The sequence below is a fragment of the Danio rerio genome, chromosome 4 (assembly GCF_052040795.2).
Source record: "Danio rerio strain M-AB ecotype USA chromosome 4, GRCz13ab, whole genome shotgun sequence".
NCBI lineage: Eukaryota > Metazoa > Chordata > Actinopteri > Cypriniformes > Danionidae > Danio > Danio rerio.
This window is the reverse complement of record NC_141024.2, coordinates 31,920,731-31,939,613: the sequence shown is the minus strand read 5'-3', so window position 1 is coordinate 31,939,613 and position 18,883 is coordinate 31,920,731. Positions and strand designations below refer to the sequence as shown.

Genomic DNA, 18,883 nt, shown 5'->3' with positions numbered 1-18,883 from the left:
GAAAGGGCAAGCTGACATTTTGTGGAGTAAAAGCTGGGCTGTGTGTAAGAATGAATGGCGTGCTTTGTTTGCTGCAAAACATGCTAATCACGTTCTCCTGTGTGATGCATTGTTCAAGTTACTGCTGATGACCAGTGCAAGACTGAGAAAGAAGCAAGGAGTATTAATGAAGAAAAAGCTGTCCAAGCCCAGTTTTCAGCCCTCCTCTTGCTGTCTGCCAAGGTCTTTAGTGGCAGCGCTGCAGACAATGCTGCTAGGACCGGATTACGTGGCTGATCTGCGTGGGGCAGGAGCGGGCACCTTAGCTCCGCAGCTCCTCGTTAGTATAGTGGACAGTATCTCCGCCTGTCACGCGGAAGACCGGGGTTCGATTCCCCGACGGGGAGGCCCTTGTCTGCCTTTCACTTTTCGGTTGGTTGCCTTTAACAAGCTCGTCATCGGCCGACGTGACGTACACAGCAGCCAAAGGAAAATGCGTCGGCCGGGAATCGAACCCGGGTCAACTGCTTGGAAGGCAGCTATGCTCACCACTATACCACCAACGCTTGCGGGCAGCTTTTGCCAGAAGAACTCAAAAAGGACTGCCTTCAACCAAGGATCCCTCTTTGTCCGGGTTCGGCACCGAAACATGTTCGGCATAGGGATCCTAACCTTCGCAAAATGCACCGATCTACCCACATGTCACAGGGACATCCTCACAAGAGTGCCGCCCGGCCATGTAGCATAACGGAAGCCAAAAGGAACACATTGGCTGGGAATCTGCTTGGAAGCCAGCTGTGCTCACCACTATGTTACCAACGCTTGTGGACATCCTCTCACAGAAGTGTAGAAAATGAAAGCTTTCAACCAAGGAGTTTCTTTGTGTGGGGGGCGAAAAACAAAAATGTCAAGTATGGATCCCATCTTTTTCCGACGTTGAGGTTGGATAAATCGTTCGACGGCACAAGCTCACCAAAAAACAACAGAGGTGGATAATTTCACTCTGCAGTGGTGGAGTTCTCATCTTCTGTCAGCCAGTGTTCACTGTAATGAGCTCCCCCGGTTTGAATGTCATTGCAAGGGTTGACTGCATGCAGCTCGTGAAAGGGCAAGCTGACATTTTGTGGAGTAAAAGCTGGGCTGTGTGTAAGAATGAATGGCGTGCTTTGTTTGCTGCAAAACATGCTAATCACGTTCTCCTGTGTGATGCACTGTTCAAGTTACTGCTGATGACCAGTGCAAGACTGAGAAAGAAGCAAGGAGTATTAATGAAGAAAAAGCTGTCCAAGCCCAGTTTTCAGCCCTCCTCTTGCTGTCTGCCAAGGTCTTTAGTGGCAGCGCTGCAGACAATGCTGCTAGGACCGGATTACGTGGCTGATCTGCGTGGGGCAGGAGCGGGCACCTTAGCTCCGCAGCTCCTCGTTAGTATAGTGGACAGTATCTCCGCCTGTCACGCGGAAGACCGGGGTTCGATTCCCCGACGGGGAGGCCCTTGTCTGCCTTTTACTTTTCGGTTGGTTGCCTTTAACAAGCGCGTCATCGGCCGACGTGACGTATACAGCAGCCAAAGGAAAATGCGTTGGCCGGGAATCGATCCCGGGTCAACTGCTTGGAAGGCAGCTATGCTCACCACTATACCACCAACGCTTGCGGGCAGCTTTTGCCAGAAGAACTCAAAAAGGACTGCCTTCAACCAAGGATCCCTCTTTGTCCGGATTCGGCACCGAAACATGTTCGGCATAGGGATCCTAACCTTCGCAAAATGCACCGATCTACCCACATGTCACAGGGACATCTTCACAAGAGTGCCGCCCGGCCATGTAGCATAACGGAAGCCAAAAGGAACACATTGGCTGGGAATCTGCTTGGAAGCCAGCTGTGCTCACCACTATGTTACCATTGCTTGTGGACATCCTCTCACAGAAGTGTAGAAAATGAAAGCTTTCAAGCAAGGAGTTTCTTTGTGTGGGGGGCGAAAAACAAAAATGTCAAGTATGGATCCCATCTTTTTCCGACGTTGAGGTTGGATAAATCGTTCGACGGCACAAGCTCACCAAAAAACAACAGAGGTGGATAATTTCACTCTGCAGTGGTGGAGTTCTCATCTTCTGTCAGCCAGTGTTCACTGTAATGAGCTCCCCCGGTTTGAATGTCATTGCAAGGGTTGACTGGATGCAGCTCGTGAAAGGGCAAGCTGACATTTTGTGGAGTAAAAGCTGGGCTGTGTGTAAGAATGAATGGCGTGCTTTGTTTGCTGCAAAACATGCTAATCACGTTCTCCTGTGTGATGCACTGTTCAAGTTACTGCTGATGACCAGTGCAAGACTGAGAAAGAAGCAAGGAGTATTAATGAAGAAAAAGCTGTCCAAGCCCAGTTTTCAGCCCTCCTCTTGCTGTCTGCCAAGGTCTTTAGTGGCAGCGCTGCAGACAATGCTGCTAGGACCGGATTACGTGGCTGATCTGCGTGGGGCAGGAGCGGGCACCTTAGCTCCGCAGCTCCTCGTTAGGATAGTGGACAGTATCTCCGCCTGTCACGCGGAAGACCGGGGTTCGATTCCCCGACGGGGAGTCCCTTGTCTGCCTTTTACTTTTCGGTTGGTTGCCTTTAACAAGCGCGTCATCGGCCGACGTGACGTATACAGCAGCCAAAGGAAAATGCGTTGGCCGGGAATCGAACCCGGGTCAACTGCTTGGAAGGCAGCTATGCTCACCACTATACCACCAACGCTTGCAGGCAGCTTTTGCCAGAAGAACTCAAAAAGGACTGCCTTCAACCAAGGATCCCTCTTTGTCCGGGTTCGGCACCGAAACATGTTCGGCATAGGGATCCTAACCTTCGCAAAATGCACCGATCTACCCACATGTCACAGGGACATCCTCACAAGAGTGCCGCCCGGCCATGTAGCATAACGGAAGCCAAAAGGAACACATTGGCTGGGAATCTGCTTGGAAGCCAGCTGTGCTCACCACTATGTTACCAACGCTTGTGGACATCCTCTCACAGAAGTGTAGAAAATGAAAGCTTTCAACCAAGGAGTTTCTTTGTGTGGGGGGCGAAAAACAAAAATGTCAAGTATGGATCCCATCTTTTTCCGACGTTGAGGTTGGATAAATCGTTCGACGGCACAAGCTCACCAAAAAACAACAGAGGTGGATAATTTCACTCTGCAGTGGTGGAGTTCTCATCTTCTGTCAGCCAGTGTTCACTGTAATGAGCTCCCCCGGTTTGAATGTCATTGCAAGGGTTGACTGCATGCAGCTCGTGAAAGGGCAAGCTGACATTTTGTGGAGTAAAAGCTGGGCTGTGTGTAAGAATGAATGGCGTGCTTTGTTTGCTGCAAAACATGCTAATCACGTTCTCCTGTGTGATGCACTGTTCAAGTTACTGCTGATGACCAGTGCAAGACTGAGAAAGAAGCAAGGAGTATTAATGAAGAAAAAGCTGTCCAAGCCCAGTTTTCAGCCCTCCTCTTGCTGTCTGCCAAGGTCTTTAGTGGCAGCGCTGCAGACAATGCTGCTAGGACCGGATTACGTGGCTGATCTGCGTGGGGCAGGAGCGGGCACCTTAGCTCCGCACCTCCTCGTTAGTATAGTGGACAGTATCTCCGCCTGTCACGCGGAAGACCGGGGTTCGATTCCCCGACGGGGAGGCCCTTGTCTGCCTTTTACTTTTCGGTTGGTTGCCTTTAACAAGCGCGTCATCGGCCGACGTGACGTATACAGCAGCCAAAGGAAAATGCGTTGGCCGGGAATCGATCCCGGGTCAACTGCTTGGAAGGCAGCTATGCTCACCACTATACCACCAACGCTTGCGGGCAGCTTTTGCCAGAAGAACTCAAAAAGGACTGCCTTCAACCAAGGATCCCTCTTTGTCCGGGTTCGGCACCGAAACATGTTCGGCATAGGGATCCTAACCTTCGCAAAATGCACCGATCTACCCACATGTCACAGGGACATCTTCACAAGAGTGCCGCCCGGCCATGTAGCATAACGGAAGCCAAAAGGAACACATTGGCTGGGAATCTGCTTGGAAGCCAGCTGTGCTCACCACTATGTTACCAACGCTTGTGGACATCCTCTCACAGAAGTGTAGAAAATGAAAGCTTTCAAGCAAGGAGTTTCTTTGTGTGGGGGGCGAAAAACAAAAATGTCAAGTATGGATCCCATCTTTTTCCGACGTTGAGGTTGGATAAATCGTTCGACGGCACAAGCTCACCAAAAAACAACAGAGGTGGATAATTTCACTCTGCAGTGGTGGAGTTCTCATCTTCTGTCAGCCAGTGTTCACTGTAATGAGCTCCCCCGGTTTGAATGTCATTGCAAGGGTTGACTGGATGCAGCTCGTGAAAGGGCAAGCTGACATTTTGTGGAGTAAAAGCTGGGCTGTGTGTAAGAATGAATGGCGTGCTTTGTTTGCTGCAAAACATGCTAATCACGTTCTCCTGTGTGATGCACTGTTCAAGTTACTGCTGATGACCAGTGCAAGACTGAGAAAGAAGCAAGGAGTATTAATGAAGAAAAAGCTGTCCAAGCCCAGTTTTCAGCCCTCCTCTTGCTGTCTGCCAAGGTCTTTAGTGGCAGCGCTGCAGACAATGCTGCTAGGACCGGATTACGTGGCTGATCTGCGTGGGGCAGGAGCGGGCACCTTAGCTCCGCAGCTCCTCGTTAAGATAGTGGACAGTATCTCCGCCTGTCACGCGGAAGACCGGGGTTCGATTCCCCGACGGGGAGTCCCTTGTCTGCCTTTTACTTTTCGGTTGGTTGCCTTTAACAAGCGCGTCATCGGCCGACGTGACGTATACAGCAGCCAAAGGAAAATGCGTTGGCCGGGAATCGAACCCGGATCAACTGCTTGGAAGGCAGCTATGCTCACCACTATACCACCAACGCTTGCGGGCAGCTTTTGCCAGAAGCACTCAAAAAGGACTGCCTTCAACCAAGGATCCCTCTTTGTCCGGGTTCGGCACCGAAACATGTTCGGCATAGGGATCCTAACCTTCGCAAAATGCACCGATCTACCCACATGTCACAGGGACATCTTCACAAGAGTGCCGCCCGGCCATGTAGCATAACGGAAGCCAAAAGGAACACATTGGCTGGGAATCTGCTTGGAAGCCAGCTGTGCTCACCACTATGTTACCAACGCTTGTGGACATCCTCTCACAGAAGTGTAGAAAATAAAAGCTTTCAACCAAGGAGTTTCTTTGTGTGGGGGGCGAAAAACAAAAATGTCAAGTATGGATCCCATCTTTTTCCGACGTTGAGGTTGGATAAATCGTTCGACGGCACAAGCTCACCAAAAAACAACAGAGGTGGATAATTTCACTCTGCAGTGGTGGAGTTCTCATCTTCTGTCAGCCAGTGTTCACTGTAATGAGCTCCCCCGGTTTGAATGTCATTGCAAGGGTTAACTGGATGCAGCTCGTGAAAGGGCAAGCTGACATTTTGTGGAGTAAAAGCTGGGCTGTGTGTAAGAATGAACGGCGTGCTTTGTTTGCTGCAAAACATGCTAATCACGTTCTCCTGTGTGATGCACTGTTCAAGTTACTGCTGATGACCAGTGCAAGACTGAGAAAGAAGCAAGGAGTATTAATGAAGAAAAAGCTGTCCAAGCCCAGTTTTCAGCCCTCCTCTTGCTGTCTGCCAAGGTCTTTAGTGGCAGCGCTGCAGACAATGCTGCTAGGACCGGATTACGTGGCTGATCTGCGTGGGGCAGGAGCGGGCACCTTAGCTCCGCAGCTCCTCGTTAGTATAGTGGACAGTATCTCCGCCTGTCACGCGGAAGACCGGGGTTCGATTCCCCGACGGGGAGGCCCTTGTCTGCCTTTTACTTTTCGGTTGGTTGCCTTTAACAAGCGCGTCATCGGCCGACGTGACGTATACAGCAGCCAAAGGAAAATGCGTTGGCCGGGAATCGAACCCGGGTCAACTGCTTGGAAGGCAGCTATGCTCACCACTATACCACCAACGCTTGCGGGCAGCTTTTGCCAGAAGAACTCAAAAAGGACTGTCTTCAACCAAGGATCCCTCTTTGTCCGGGTTCGGCACCGAAACATGTTCGGCATAGGGATCCTAACCTTCGCAAAATGCACCGATCTACCCACATGTCACAGGGACATCTTCACAAGAGTGCCGCCCGGCCATGTAGCATAACGGAAGCCAAAAGGAACACATTGGCTGGGAATCTGCTTGGAAGCCAGCTGTGCTCACCACTATGTTACCAACGCTTGTGGACATCCTCTCACAGAAGTGTAGAAAATGAAAGCTTTCAAGCAAGGAGTTTCTTTGTGTGGGGGGCGAAAAACAAAAATGTCAAGTATGGATCCCATCTTTTTCCGACGTTGAGGTTGGATAAATCGTTCGACGGCACAAGCTCACCAAAAAACAACAGAGGTGGATAATTTCACTCTGCAGTGGTGGAGTTCTCATCTTCTGTCAGCCAGTGTTCACTGTAATGAGCTCCCCCGGTTTGAATGTCATTGCAAGGGTTGACTGGATGCAGCTCGTGAAAGGGCAAGCTGACATTTTGTGGAGTAAAAGCTGGGCTGTGTGTAAGAATGAATGGCGTGCTTTGTTTGCTGCAAAACATGCTAATCACGTTCTCCTGTGTGATGCACTGTTCAAGTTACTGCTGATGACCAGTGCAAGACTGAGAAAGAAGCAAGGAGTAATAATGAAGAAAAAGCTGTCCAAGCCCAGTTTTCAGCCCTCCTCTTGCTGTCTGCCAAGGTCTTTAGTGGCAGCGCTGCAGACAATACTGCTAGGACCGGATTACGTGGCTGATCTGCGTGGGGCAGGAGCGGGCACCTTAGCTCCGCAGCTCCTCGTTAGTATAGTGGACAGTATCTCCGCCTGTCACGCGGAAGACCGGGGTTCGATTCCCCGACGGGGAGGCCCTTGTCTGCCTTTTACTTTTCGGTTGGTTGCCTTTAACAAGCGCGTCATCGGCCGACGTGACGTATACAGCAGCCAAAGGAAAATGCGTTGGCCGGGAATCGAACCCGGGTCAACTGCTTAGAAGGCAGCTATGCTCACCACTATACCACCAACGCTTGCAGGCAGCTTTTGCCAGAAGAACTCAAAAAGGACTGCCTTCAACCAAGGATCCCTCTTTGTCCGGGTTCGGCACCGAAACATGTTCGGCATAGGGATCCTAACCTTCGCAAAATGCACCGATCTACCCACATGTCACAGGGACATCTTCACAAGAGTGCCGCCCGGCCATGTAGCATAACGGAAGCCAAAAGGAACACATTGGCTGGGAATCTGCTTGGAAGCCAGCTGTGCTCACCACTATGTTACCAACGCTTGTGGACATCCTCTCACAGAAGTGTAGAAAATGAAAGCTTTCAAGCAAGGAGTTTCTTTGTGTGGGGGGCGAAAAACAAAAATGTCAAGTATGGATCCCATCTTTTTCCGACGTTGAGGTTGGATAAATCGTTCGACGGCACAAACTCACCAAAAAACAACAGAGGTGGATAATTTCACTCTGCAGTGGCGGAGTTCAATTCAATTCAATTCAGCTTTATTTGTATAGCGCTTTTACAATGTAGATTGTGTCAAAGCAGCTTCACATAAATGGTCATAGTAACTGGAACAGTGTGATTCAGGTTTTAGTGTTTAAGTTCAGTTCAGTTCAGTTTAGCTCAGTTCAGTGTGATTTAATCATTACTGAGAGTTCAAACACTGAAGAGCAAATTCATAGATGCGTAGCTCTACCAATCCTGAACCATGCGAGGCAGTGGCGACAGCGGAGAGGGAAAAAAAACTTCACCTGATGGGAGTGAAGAAAAAAAACCTTGAGAGAACCAGACTCAGTTGAGCACGATCATTTTAATTACTCCGCTGGCCAAAAGTCTTGTGCAGAGCTTTATTCGCCGTGGTTGAGGCTGGAGTTCTCATCTTCTGTCAGCCAGTGTTCACTGTAATGAGCTCCCCCGGTTTGAATGTCATTGCAAGGGTTGACTGAATGCAGCTAACCCTAACCCTAACCCTTGTTTGCGTTTTACTTTTCGGTTGCTTGCCTTTAACAAGCGCGTCATCGGCCGACGTGATATATACAGCAGCCAAAGGAAAATGCGTTGGCCGGGAATCGAACCTGGGTCAACTGCTTGGAAGGCAGTTATGCTCACCATTATACCACCAACGCTTGCAGGCAGCTTTTGCCAGAAGAACTCAAAAAGACTGCTTTCAACCAAGGCTCTCTTTGTCCGGGTTCGGCACCGAAACATGTTCGGCATAGGGATCCTAACCTTCGCAAAATGTCTGCCAGGGTCTTTAGTGCCAGCGCCAGAGATAGAAGTAACGAAGTACAAATACTTTGTTACTGTACTTAAGTAGTTTTTTTTGGTATCAGTATTTTACTCCACTAATTTTTCTGGCAACTTTTTACTTTTACTTCTTACATTTTTGCACAAATATCTGTACTGTACTTTGTATTGTTTTTAAACCACGCTCGTTACTTTCGTTTTCATGTGTTTGGAGAGACTACTTCCTGCTTTGCTACTGTTCGGACGTCTTTGCCCACTGCTCCGCTCTTCGCACTCTTGCTTTTATATCTTATACCCTAATTTTAACTTGAGCCTATCAGCACAGTGCTCAAACAACAAGGCTTGAAGATCAGCATCGATTCTACAAACTTCCTGGAATATAGCTTTACTAACAAGAAGGAAATTACCGTCTAAACAATCCTCCCGCTACCAGCTACCAGCTGCTTACATTACGGAGACAGGAAAACACAGCTGTAAAAATGCCTCTGGATCGGATTAATTCAGATTCTCACTGCTGTACAAACTGCCACAAACTTCTACAAAAGATTGCAGTTCTTGAAACGAAGTTGCTTGCGATCCGACCAGAACTTCAGCTTCATTGTGGATTCTCTCAGCACACATCCGGTGAGTCCCATAAATCTGTTCCTGCTACTGTTTTGAGCACAGAAAAACAGAAAAAAACTGTTGAAAATGAGAATTGGCATAAACAAGGTGCGAGACCAAAGGGTACTCGTGGGGTCAGATCATACGCTGCCGCATTAGCGTCTTCTACCCCAAATACAGCTCGGACTCAAATACAGCTTCAGAACAGATATGAAGTTTTGAGTAATATGGGTGAAAAATCCCCAAATGCAGTCAGACAGAGATTGCATCATTCAGCAACTAATTCAGCATGGAACAGAGGCTCAAGGCCGACTAAACAGCGGCATTCTGCTCCGATCACACCTGAGATAAGAACACTAGTCGTAGGAGATTCAATAATCAAGAATTTCAGGAGCAGATCTACAATGACATACTGCTTTCCTCATGCAACAGTTTCTGATGTAAACAAAGAACTTGAGGAAATTCTGAAAAAGCACAATACTGCAAAACGTATTATCATCCATGTGGGGAAGAATGATATTCGGAAGGAACAGTCAGAACTGCTCAAGAAAGATTTCTGTGAGCTCTTGGAAACAGTTGAAAGATTGAAGGTTCAGCCGTTCATAAGTGGACCACTCCCTGCAAGAGGGACAAATATGTTTTCACGGCTTCTTGGTCTGAATGTATGGCTACAGAAAACATGTAACAAGAAAAGACTGAATTTCATCGACAACTTCAATCTCTTCTGGAACCAAAGACAGCTGTTTACATCAGACGGCCTTCATCCAAACAAACTTGGTGCAAAGGTGCTAAAGGACAATATTTTTTTCTCCCTCAATCATCCATCAGCTGTGTATGCCACTGAACTGAATTGCACACACACACCTAGCAAATGTCCAGATGACCACAGGACCTCAAATCAGCTCCTGAGTGGACTTGTGGCTGACGAATCACCCAAGGACAGTGATAATGCCACGCAGCCAAAACACCCAATGTTGATAGAGACACTATCAGTTGCCCTCTGCTCAACACAGGCAGACTGTGACACATCAGAACAGCATCAAGTCTCGTCACTCAAAAATGATCCTCAGGAAAACATATTTCTGCAGACAGAATCTCCAGATGCACAGCCTCTGTCACCGGACACGTTCTCATTGTCACAATGTTCACCACTCTTGGGTTTTTCAAAAAAGATGGAGGAACTGGTGTGTGCTGGAACTAAACTTTCACACTCCATTGCCGCAAGCCCCCAGTTACCAACCAAAAAGCGGCCTGCTCCACAACCACCTATGAGCCCACCTGGAAGAGCCCTCCGATTTTTGCCACACCGCCAGGGCCCAAACAACAACGCCCCATCTTCAGCTGGTGAACACAAGAGCTTTCTGTGATGTGTGTCGGGGACCTGCTTAGATAACAGTGTCTTTATCAGATGTTTTCAGAACAAGCAGGAACCCAGTGTGTCTGTAGCTTTCTCTAAGCAGATATGTGTTGTGTTAAGTGACAGAAAACCAAAGACTTCATCAGGCCGTATAGCAAATCATTCAAATCTGGTGTCTATTAAATGTAGATCTGAGACTACTATAGAAAAAACAGCTAAAACTGTTAAGTTAGCACTTTTAAACATCAGATCACTCAACAATAAGTCTCTTTTAGTCAATGATTTTATCAACACAAATTGCCTTGATTTTATGCTTTTAAATGAAACTTGGCAGCAGTTCTGAATGAAGCAGCTCCTTTAAACTTTCACTTTTTGAGTGTTTGCAGAGTTAATAGGAGAGGTGGAGGCATCGCTGTCCTGTTTAAAGATGTGTATGAATGTAAACAAGTGTCATTTGGTGACTATTTGTCTTTTGAATATCTGAGTATAGCACTAAAAGGTGCTCCACGCATCTTACTGACCATTATCTACAGACCTCCAAAATATTCTCCAGCTTTTATTGAGGATTTTACAGAGCTGTAATCAATTGTAACCTCTGAGTTTGATTATTTTAGTATTGCTGGGGATTTTAATATTCACATTGATAATCCAGAAATCAATGCTGTTTTTAACACTTTTGATCTGACTCAGCATGTTCAAGGACCCACACACAATCGTGGACACACCCTTGATCTACTTATAACTAAGGGTTTACACATTTCATCGACTGTTGTTAAGGATGTGGCACTATCTGATCATTTCTGTATCTTCTTTGATATATTGATCACTCCAGCTATTAAAGACAGATCTGTCTCTGTCAGAAAGAGATGCATAAATGAGAACACCAGTGAGCAGTTTATGAAGGCCATATCGCTAGCACCAAGTATATCTGCAGATTCTGTTGATGCTCTCCTTGATTTGTTTAATTCTAAAATTGAGAATGTCATAAATGACATCACTCCTGTTAAAGTCAAGAAGATGACTGGCAGGCAAAAGGGATCTTGGACAAGGTCACCTAGAGTACAAATGATGAAAAGACAGTGCAGAAAAGCTGAGCGTATGTGGAGAAAGACGAAACTAGTAGTCCATTATAATATCTATAAAGACAGTCTTCATGCCTTTAATATGGAACTAAACACTGCTAGACAGACTTTCTTTTCAAGCCTTATAAAGAGCAACTTAAATAATGCTCGTACACTCTTTGCAACGATAGAGAGACTCACAACCCCTCCCAGTCGGATTCCAAGTGAGCTCCTCTCTGAAAGCAATTTAATGAGTTTGCTCATTTCTTCACTGATAAGATCAATAATATCAGAAAGGCAATCAGCTCACCCAATCAGTCAAGTTGTGTCAATATCAAACAAGCTCAACCACAACTTAAGAAATCAGACATTATGTCTGATTTCATGACAATTAATGGTAAAATCTTAGAAGAGATTGTGCAAGTTATGAAAACATCAACCTGCAGTCTTGACACACTCCCTACATCATTCTTCAAAACGGTGTTTACCTGTTTAGAAATGGATCTTCTAAAAGTGGTAAATGCTTCACTTCTATCAGGGATTTTTCCAACCTCACTTAAAACTGCGGTTGTTAAACCCCTCTTGAAGAAGAGCAACCTGGATAACACCCTATTGAGCAATTACAGGCCAATCTCAAATCTCCCTTTCATTGGCAAAATCATTGAAAAAGTTGTTTTTAACCAGGTTAACAAGTTCTTAAACTTCAGGGGGTGTTTAGACAATTTTCAATCTGGTTTCAGAGCACATCACAGTACAGAGAGCGCTCTTATAAAGATAATCAATGATATACGCCTAAATTCAGATTCAGGTAAAATAACAGTGCTGGTATTGTTGGATCTCAGTGCTGCATTTGACACTGTCGATCACAGCATACTTCTGGATAGGCTGGAAAACTGGGTTGGGCTATCTGGCACAGTCCTCAAATGGTTTAGATCTTACCTTGAAGGTAGAGGTTACCATGTCAGTATAGGTGACCATAGGTCGAGGTGGACACCCATGACGTGTGGAGTCCCACAAAGCTCGATTCTGGCACCTCTCCTGTTCAACCTTTACATGCTCCCTCTAAGCCAAATAATGAGAAAAAAACAAATCTCCTACCACAGCTATGCTGATGACACTCAGATCTACCTAGCCTTACTGCCTAATGACTACAGCCCCATTGACACCCTCTGCCAATTCATTGATGAAATTAACAATTGGATGTGCCAAAACTTTCTTCAGTTAAACAAAGAGAAAACTGAAATTATTGTGTTTGGAAACAGAGATGAGGTTCTCAAGGTAAATGCGTACCTTGGCACTAAATATCAAACGGCAAAAAATAAGGTCAAGAATCTTGGTGTGACTCTGGAGTCAGATCTAAATTTCAATAGACATGTCAAAGCAGTCAGTAAATAAGCATACTATCATCTCAAAAACATAGCAAGAATCAGATGTTTTGTTTCTAGTGAAGATTTAGAAAAACTTGTTCATGCTTTTATCAGCAGCAGGGTGGATTACTGTAATGGACTCCTCACTGGTCTTCCTAAAAAGACAGTCAGACAGTTACAGCTCATCCAGAACGCTTCAGCCAGAATTCTAACCAGAACCAGAAAATCAGAGCACATCACACCTGTCCTCAGATCTTTACACTGGCTGCCAGTTACATTCAGAATAGATTTTAAAGTATTATTACTGGTCTATAAATCACTAAATGGCCTAGGACCTAAATACATCACCGATATGCTCACTGAATACAAACCTAACAGATCACTCAGATCATTAGGATCATATAAACTAGAAGTTCCAAGAGCTCAGTCAAAGCAGGGTGAATCGGCTTTTAGCCACTATGCCCCTCGCTGCTGGAATCAGCTTCAAGAAATGATCAGATGTGCTCCAACATTAGGCACATTCAAATCAAGACTGAAAACACATCTGTTTAGCTGTGCCTTTACTGAATGAGCACTGTGCTGCGTCCGACAGATTGCACTATCATGTTTTTCTCTTCTTCTTCATTCTTTTATATCACATTTTACCTGTTTTTATGTTTTGTTTTGTTTTTACGCATTTTTATTATTTGTTTTTATTTTTATTTTACTTGTTTCTTTTATTCTTGTTTATGTAAAGCACTTTGAATTGCCACTGTGTATGAAAGGTGCTATATAAATAAACTTGCCTTGCCTTGCCTTGGTGGCGCGATCTATATTAATTTTTTATCATCGCGCAATAATACGAGCGCCTTTTTGATGCAGTCAGTCTATTTTTCCTCAATGCCCGCCTGCGTTCTGCAGTGCGCGGCTTTTTCAAGGCTATCAATCACCGTACGTGGGCTAGTTCATGAAGATTACTATGGGGCAAGGATGACTTCGCAGATGTGACAGAGAGAGACGGTGAACATGACTGGTGCTGTCCTGTTTACAGAGTAATACGACACCTTCTGCTGGATCGGATCACAGGTAAACCAGAGAGACACCTTTCAGTTCAAAAACAGGCCGTTTAAATGCTTAAGCCTTTTGTCCATGTCCTATCACACTGCACTGTCTTTCAATCTAATACCACGAAATATAGACAGAGGTAAAGTTAGTTTTATATTCGCACATTCGGACTTTCCCCCTAATAATACAATTTCATAAAAAATATTATTTGCAAACTCCAAATAGCGAAATCATATTAGCAGCAAATGACTGTCAAAGTACAACATTGCTCACAGTCAAATAAACAGTGTTAATGTTGTTTTCAAGTCATACTTGCATGCTAATTCAGATCGAATATTCAAAGTAACATGGTAATCAATATAGAGACTTCTAAATGAACGAATGTGTGGATATAAAACCAACTTTACCTCTATGAAATATTGTGCTTTTTTGTAAAGATTTGTACATGTAGTAGTAAAACACATTTTTTATAAAAAAAAAAAAAAATGTATGCATTGCGGGTATTGTCCTTCATTTCTGATAAGTTCATATTTCTTATTCTTTATTTTTCTGTTTTTATTGATTTGTCTTTTGACCATATGATTTTACAAAGGCCTATACTGTTTTCTTAAATTAATCATTTTTAACAAATATTTTACAACAACAAAAGTAAGTATTCTGGGCAATTTATGATAATATTAACATAATACCCTTATGGCCATACCACCCTGGCAATGCCCGATCTCATCTGAACTCGGAAATAAAGCGGGGTTGGGCCTGGTTAGTACTTGGATAGGAGACCGCCTGGGAATACCAGGTGCTGTAAGCTTTTCGAAGCCCTTCATTTGGCAGCTAATACACTTCCCTGTGTCACAGCTCCGCTGCCATTATTTAATCTGCTGCATAAAAACTTGCTGGATAAGTTGGCGGTTCATTCCGCTGTGGCGACCCCGGATGAATAAAGGGACTAAGCCGACAAGAAAATGAATGAAAAACATATTGCAAAAGATCCTGAATTTATCACGTGAAAAAAAATATCATACACATGTTTTTAGGTTGTAATTACACCAGTATGTGCTGCTTTTAGCATAGAATAAATGTAATACAGTTTTTTCAGTCCCTTTGGTACATTTCTCAGATCAGAATTGAAATTTGCAAAACAGTAGGCCTAAATGCATTTCTCAAAACAACGCATATAATTAGCAAAACACCACAGATTGCTGGCAAAAGTCAGTCTCCTGCTCAAGGTCCTTAGTTCAGTTCTCAATACGATTTTTTTGTGTTGAACATGTCAGTAGCTTCATAATGAGAAGTCATTGTGTATGGATAAGACAGTCAAATTACTTGTTAGTCATGTTGTCAATATCAGTGTACTCTGAAGGGCTGTTCTGATGTAAACTATGGCAATATTTTTTGGCTGTTTGTACTATAATTTGTTGACAGATCATGTCATTGTGATACAGAAAGGAAAAGACAGCACTGCATAACACAAAGAAAAAACAAGAGTGGAAATGTGAACATAGGACAATCTTGTTTAAGACCTTCATTTAAAAAGGAAAGATTTATTTAGGAGAAATTATCTAATTGTAGACAGATTTAGAACAAAAATTCTTATGGAAATGTATACAAAATGCTTTATGACAAAATATATGACAACTTGTTCAGCCATTTTTCATGTAAAGACTTTCGCCATGAACAAACAATTAAATGTTGTGGGGAGTGAGACTATTCAAAAGAGGCCAAAATAATAAATTCTAATCAACATGACATCAGGAATTGATAATGCAGGAAACAGCTGAGAATTGCACATAATCATTTGCATGGAAGCATTTACTACTTGTTCATAATGAGAAAGTGCTTTTCTGATGTGCACAAGTGACACAATGATGATCTGAATATTGAACAAGGAGTTTTGAGAATTTAAATTCTTATCTAAGAAATAGACCAAAGAAACTGAGGAAAACTGTAACAGAATTAATGTTTATTCATTAAATCAAATAACCACAACACCTGAAAAAAACCCACTAAAATAGCAGGTTATGTATAAGAGTTGCTCTTCGAAGAAGTTAGCAGCTTTAGCCTAATGCAAAAAAAAAAAAAAGAAAATTTACAGTCAAATTTGAGAAGAATTTATTTTAGCAAAGGAAAAAAAAATCTATATATTTTGGATAAAATTCAGTGTAAAATGTAAGACATTATTACAGGCCTTCACAATTATTTTTAGAGTGAATCAACATGAATGGCAGCTGTTGTTTTTGATCTAACAGCCGCAAAACTACAGTACATGGTGAATGCTGTGAGTTTGCGTCAGAATGATGATGCGACATGGGTCGCCTTTTTAAGCAATGTTGTTAGGCTAAATTGCAGAATTTGATGCTGCTTGGCTACTTTCATAAATTTGGCAACAAACATTTTACATAAAAATTGGAAATGTAATTTATTTTATATTAATGTATCAATAGGATGTCTAGTTACCTACCTATCCTCACTCACTATTCTTCAGCTTAGTCACTGATTTATCAGGGGTCGCCAAAGCAGAATGAATCACCAATTATTCCAGCGTTTTACACAGTGGAAACCCTTCCAGTTGCAACCCAGTACTGGTAAACACCTATATACACTCACATTCACACACACACTTATACACTACTGGCAATTTAGTTACCTATTATTCACCTATACCGCATGTTTTTGGACTGGTTAAAACGAGTACTTTTCACTTTTTTTACTTTTCTACATTTTTGAGGGAGTACTTCATAACTTTACTTAAGTTCAAACATGTAATCAGTACTTTTACTTTTACCAAAGTCGTTTTAAACAAGTAATTTTACTTCTACTTAAGTAAAGGATGTGTGTACTTTTGCCATCTCTGATTAGAAGAACTTGGGTTATTGGGAGTGTGCAGAGCTTGTCACTGATTCAAGCTTATAGCTAGACGGATGGAGGCAGGTAAATAACCAGTGGCCTCATGTACGAAGACTTGCGTGGAAATCATACTAAAACATTGCGTACGCACAAAAAATTCAGATGCATAAACATCGGATACACCTTAAACACTTAAATGAATAGAGAAGAATTTTTAGAAATTCCAGAATTCTAGAAATTTTTAGAGTTGATTTGAATCTTTTATCTCAAATGGTGTAACAGTTTAATTCATTTAAGTGTTTACAGTGTAGTGTATATTAAATCAACAAAGGCATAACTGTGAAAAACAAAGCTTGTGCATTATAGATAATAATATTCAGACATTTTTTGAGTTGATTTGATTATTTTATCTTAAATGATGTCAGAGTTTAATTGACTTTTGTCATTTTTTACATTCAAAGTTATCATAAAATTATTATAAAACAAATAAAGTGCTAATTCCCAACACTAATTCTTGTGCAATAACCAGGATGTTTCTCTGAACATTTTGGTCCTGGTTTTGTTGTATAATCTCATATGGTTGAATTGTTTAATTTATTCGGATGGTTAATTTTATTTATTTATTTAATCGAGAAATTAAGCCTTGTACAACATAAAATATATTTATGTCTATCTGACATATTTTTGGCTCAAACTATAACTGGAGCAAAGAATTTAATTGGTTTGGAAATTAATGTCAAATGAGTGTTGCTCATAATTAAGCAGCATTAATTGTAAGGCATTCGTGCTGCAACATATAGAATAAGATATTTTTGAGCATTTTGGTGACTAATGCATGATCGTCTCAATATAATAGCCCTTTCCTTTGACGGGCAGGTTTTTGCAAGTTGTATTGATGTAGTTTAGTGAACGTTTAGTGAATTTGTAGTACTATTCTAATAAGTGTTGTGAAGACAAGCATATTTAAAATGTATATCCTTATTTTTAGAAGCTGACGTTCATTTTGGTTTACTGTAACACAGAAGAGATTAGCTATATTTGTCAATGAGACTTTCTCGGCAGAAATCACAATTTGATTATTTGCTGAAGACTGACTTATAATTTATTAATTCACATTGGAATAAAGGGTTACAAAATAATTCCCAATCCTGCGTTTTCAAATACTATTCTTAACTGTATACGTAAAAAAAGTAAATTTTGTGCTTCAAATAACTTTTTATTCATTATGGATTTTTGTATTTATATAGCCACTAATTCAGCGAGTGAAAGTCAATGCTGAGTAAGTTCAAACTGGTTCAAACATAAGCAGTGCATAAATGCAAGTATTTTATAGCAGGGTAAATTTGTTTTTATCTAAACAATTTTTAACATCTGGGATTATTTGAGTGCAGCTGAGCTCTTTTTATATTATTGGGAAACTTATAAGGTGGCACAAGGTTCAACATGTGTCTACCTCAAGAACCGGTCTTGCAGTTTTTTTTTTTTTTTTTTTTTTTGCATCCAGCGAAACAGATGGGAGTTGAATTAAAATAGAGATTGATATTTAAATAAATGAAATAAAGTATAGAAATGAAACGTAAAATGTTAATGCATAATTTAAATGGTTTAAAGTAATGGTTGATTTTAATAATTGTCTATACTCTATTCTTACATTTATTTATTTATGTATATATTAATTTTTTGTTTGTTTGTTGTATTGTTTATCAGTTAGAACTCATATTGTATTGCTACCAACAGCAAGTCACAGAATTTCTTTCTTTCATTCCAATTACAGCAAATAACTCCTGCAAGTCCTGCAGGAATTATAAAATCCTGCAGGATTTGTCACTTGCTTGGATCCATTGTAAAACCTGTAAGAAATTCCTGCACATATCATCATTGTGTCCTACAGGATTTTAGAATTCCTGCAGGACAGCAGCTATTCTGCAGGAAAAAATAAAAAATAAATTGATCCTTCAGGATTCCTGTAAAAAGTACAGCATGATTCTAAAACCTGTAGGAATTGCATGCACATATAGTCATTTTGTCATGCAGGATTTTATAATTCCTACAGGATACCAGCAGGTTCCTGTAGAAAAGAAATGAAAATCCTGCAGGAGTTCTGTAGCCTATTTTTGTAAGGGTAGGACAATCAACAGCTGATCATTTACTGAAAGAAGATCTAAATCTTACCATTAAATAGAGATTTATCTGAAAAATGAAGGAAGAGCACAAATCATGAGGCATTGATAATCACTGGCAAAAACATCTGAAACTCTTATAAATATTGAATATTCATTTAACATTAAAGTAATGACAAGTAAAAACAGGACAGAAGAAGTCAGATTAAAAATATTATAACTTAAGACCACATAAGAC

General features: G+C 42.3%; 11 non-coding genes across 11 annotated transcripts; 6 read left to right on the top strand and 5 right to left on the bottom strand.

Annotated features, from left to right (window-relative positions):
* Positions 1-314: 314 nt before the first annotated feature.
* Positions 315-386, top strand: trnad-guc (transfer RNA aspartic acid (anticodon GUC)). The gene has a single exon. It is a non-coding gene; the product is annotated as a tRNA-Asp (tRNA).
* Positions 387-473: 87 nt separating this feature from the next.
* trnag-ucc (transfer RNA glycine (anticodon UCC)) lies at positions 474-545 on the bottom strand. The gene has a single exon. It is a non-coding gene; the product is annotated as a tRNA-Gly (tRNA).
* Positions 546-1,395: 850 nt separating this feature from the next.
* On the top strand, positions 1,396-1,467 carry trnad-guc (transfer RNA aspartic acid (anticodon GUC)). Its single transcript has one exon. It is a non-coding gene; the product is annotated as a tRNA-Asp (tRNA).
* Positions 1,468-2,635: 1,168 nt separating this feature from the next.
* trnag-ucc (transfer RNA glycine (anticodon UCC)) lies at positions 2,636-2,707 on the bottom strand. The gene has a single exon. It is a non-coding gene; the product is annotated as a tRNA-Gly (tRNA).
* Positions 2,708-3,557: 850 nt separating this feature from the next.
* On the top strand, positions 3,558-3,629 carry trnad-guc (transfer RNA aspartic acid (anticodon GUC)). The gene has a single exon. It is a non-coding gene; the product is annotated as a tRNA-Asp (tRNA).
* A 1,168-nt stretch (positions 3,630-4,797) lies between these two features.
* Positions 4,798-4,869, bottom strand: trnag-ucc (transfer RNA glycine (anticodon UCC)). Its single transcript has one exon. It is a non-coding gene; the product is annotated as a tRNA-Gly (tRNA).
* Positions 4,870-5,719: 850 nt separating this feature from the next.
* On the top strand, positions 5,720-5,791 carry trnad-guc (transfer RNA aspartic acid (anticodon GUC)). Its single transcript has one exon. It is a non-coding gene; the product is annotated as a tRNA-Asp (tRNA).
* An 87-nt stretch (positions 5,792-5,878) lies between these two features.
* trnag-ucc (transfer RNA glycine (anticodon UCC)) lies at positions 5,879-5,950 on the bottom strand. Its single transcript has one exon. It is a non-coding gene; the product is annotated as a tRNA-Gly (tRNA).
* Positions 5,951-6,800: 850 nt separating this feature from the next.
* On the top strand, positions 6,801-6,872 carry trnad-guc (transfer RNA aspartic acid (anticodon GUC)). Its single transcript has one exon. It is a non-coding gene; the product is annotated as a tRNA-Asp (tRNA).
* An 87-nt stretch (positions 6,873-6,959) lies between these two features.
* On the bottom strand, positions 6,960-7,031 carry trnar-ucu (transfer RNA arginine (anticodon UCU)). The gene has a single exon. It is a non-coding gene; the product is annotated as a tRNA-Arg (tRNA).
* A 7,339-nt stretch (positions 7,032-14,370) lies between these two features.
* LOC137494001 (5S ribosomal RNA) lies at positions 14,371-14,489 on the top strand. The gene has a single exon (XR_015489438.2). It is a non-coding gene; the product is annotated as a 5S ribosomal RNA (ribosomal RNA).
* The last annotated feature ends 4,394 nt before the right edge of the window (positions 14,490-18,883 follow it).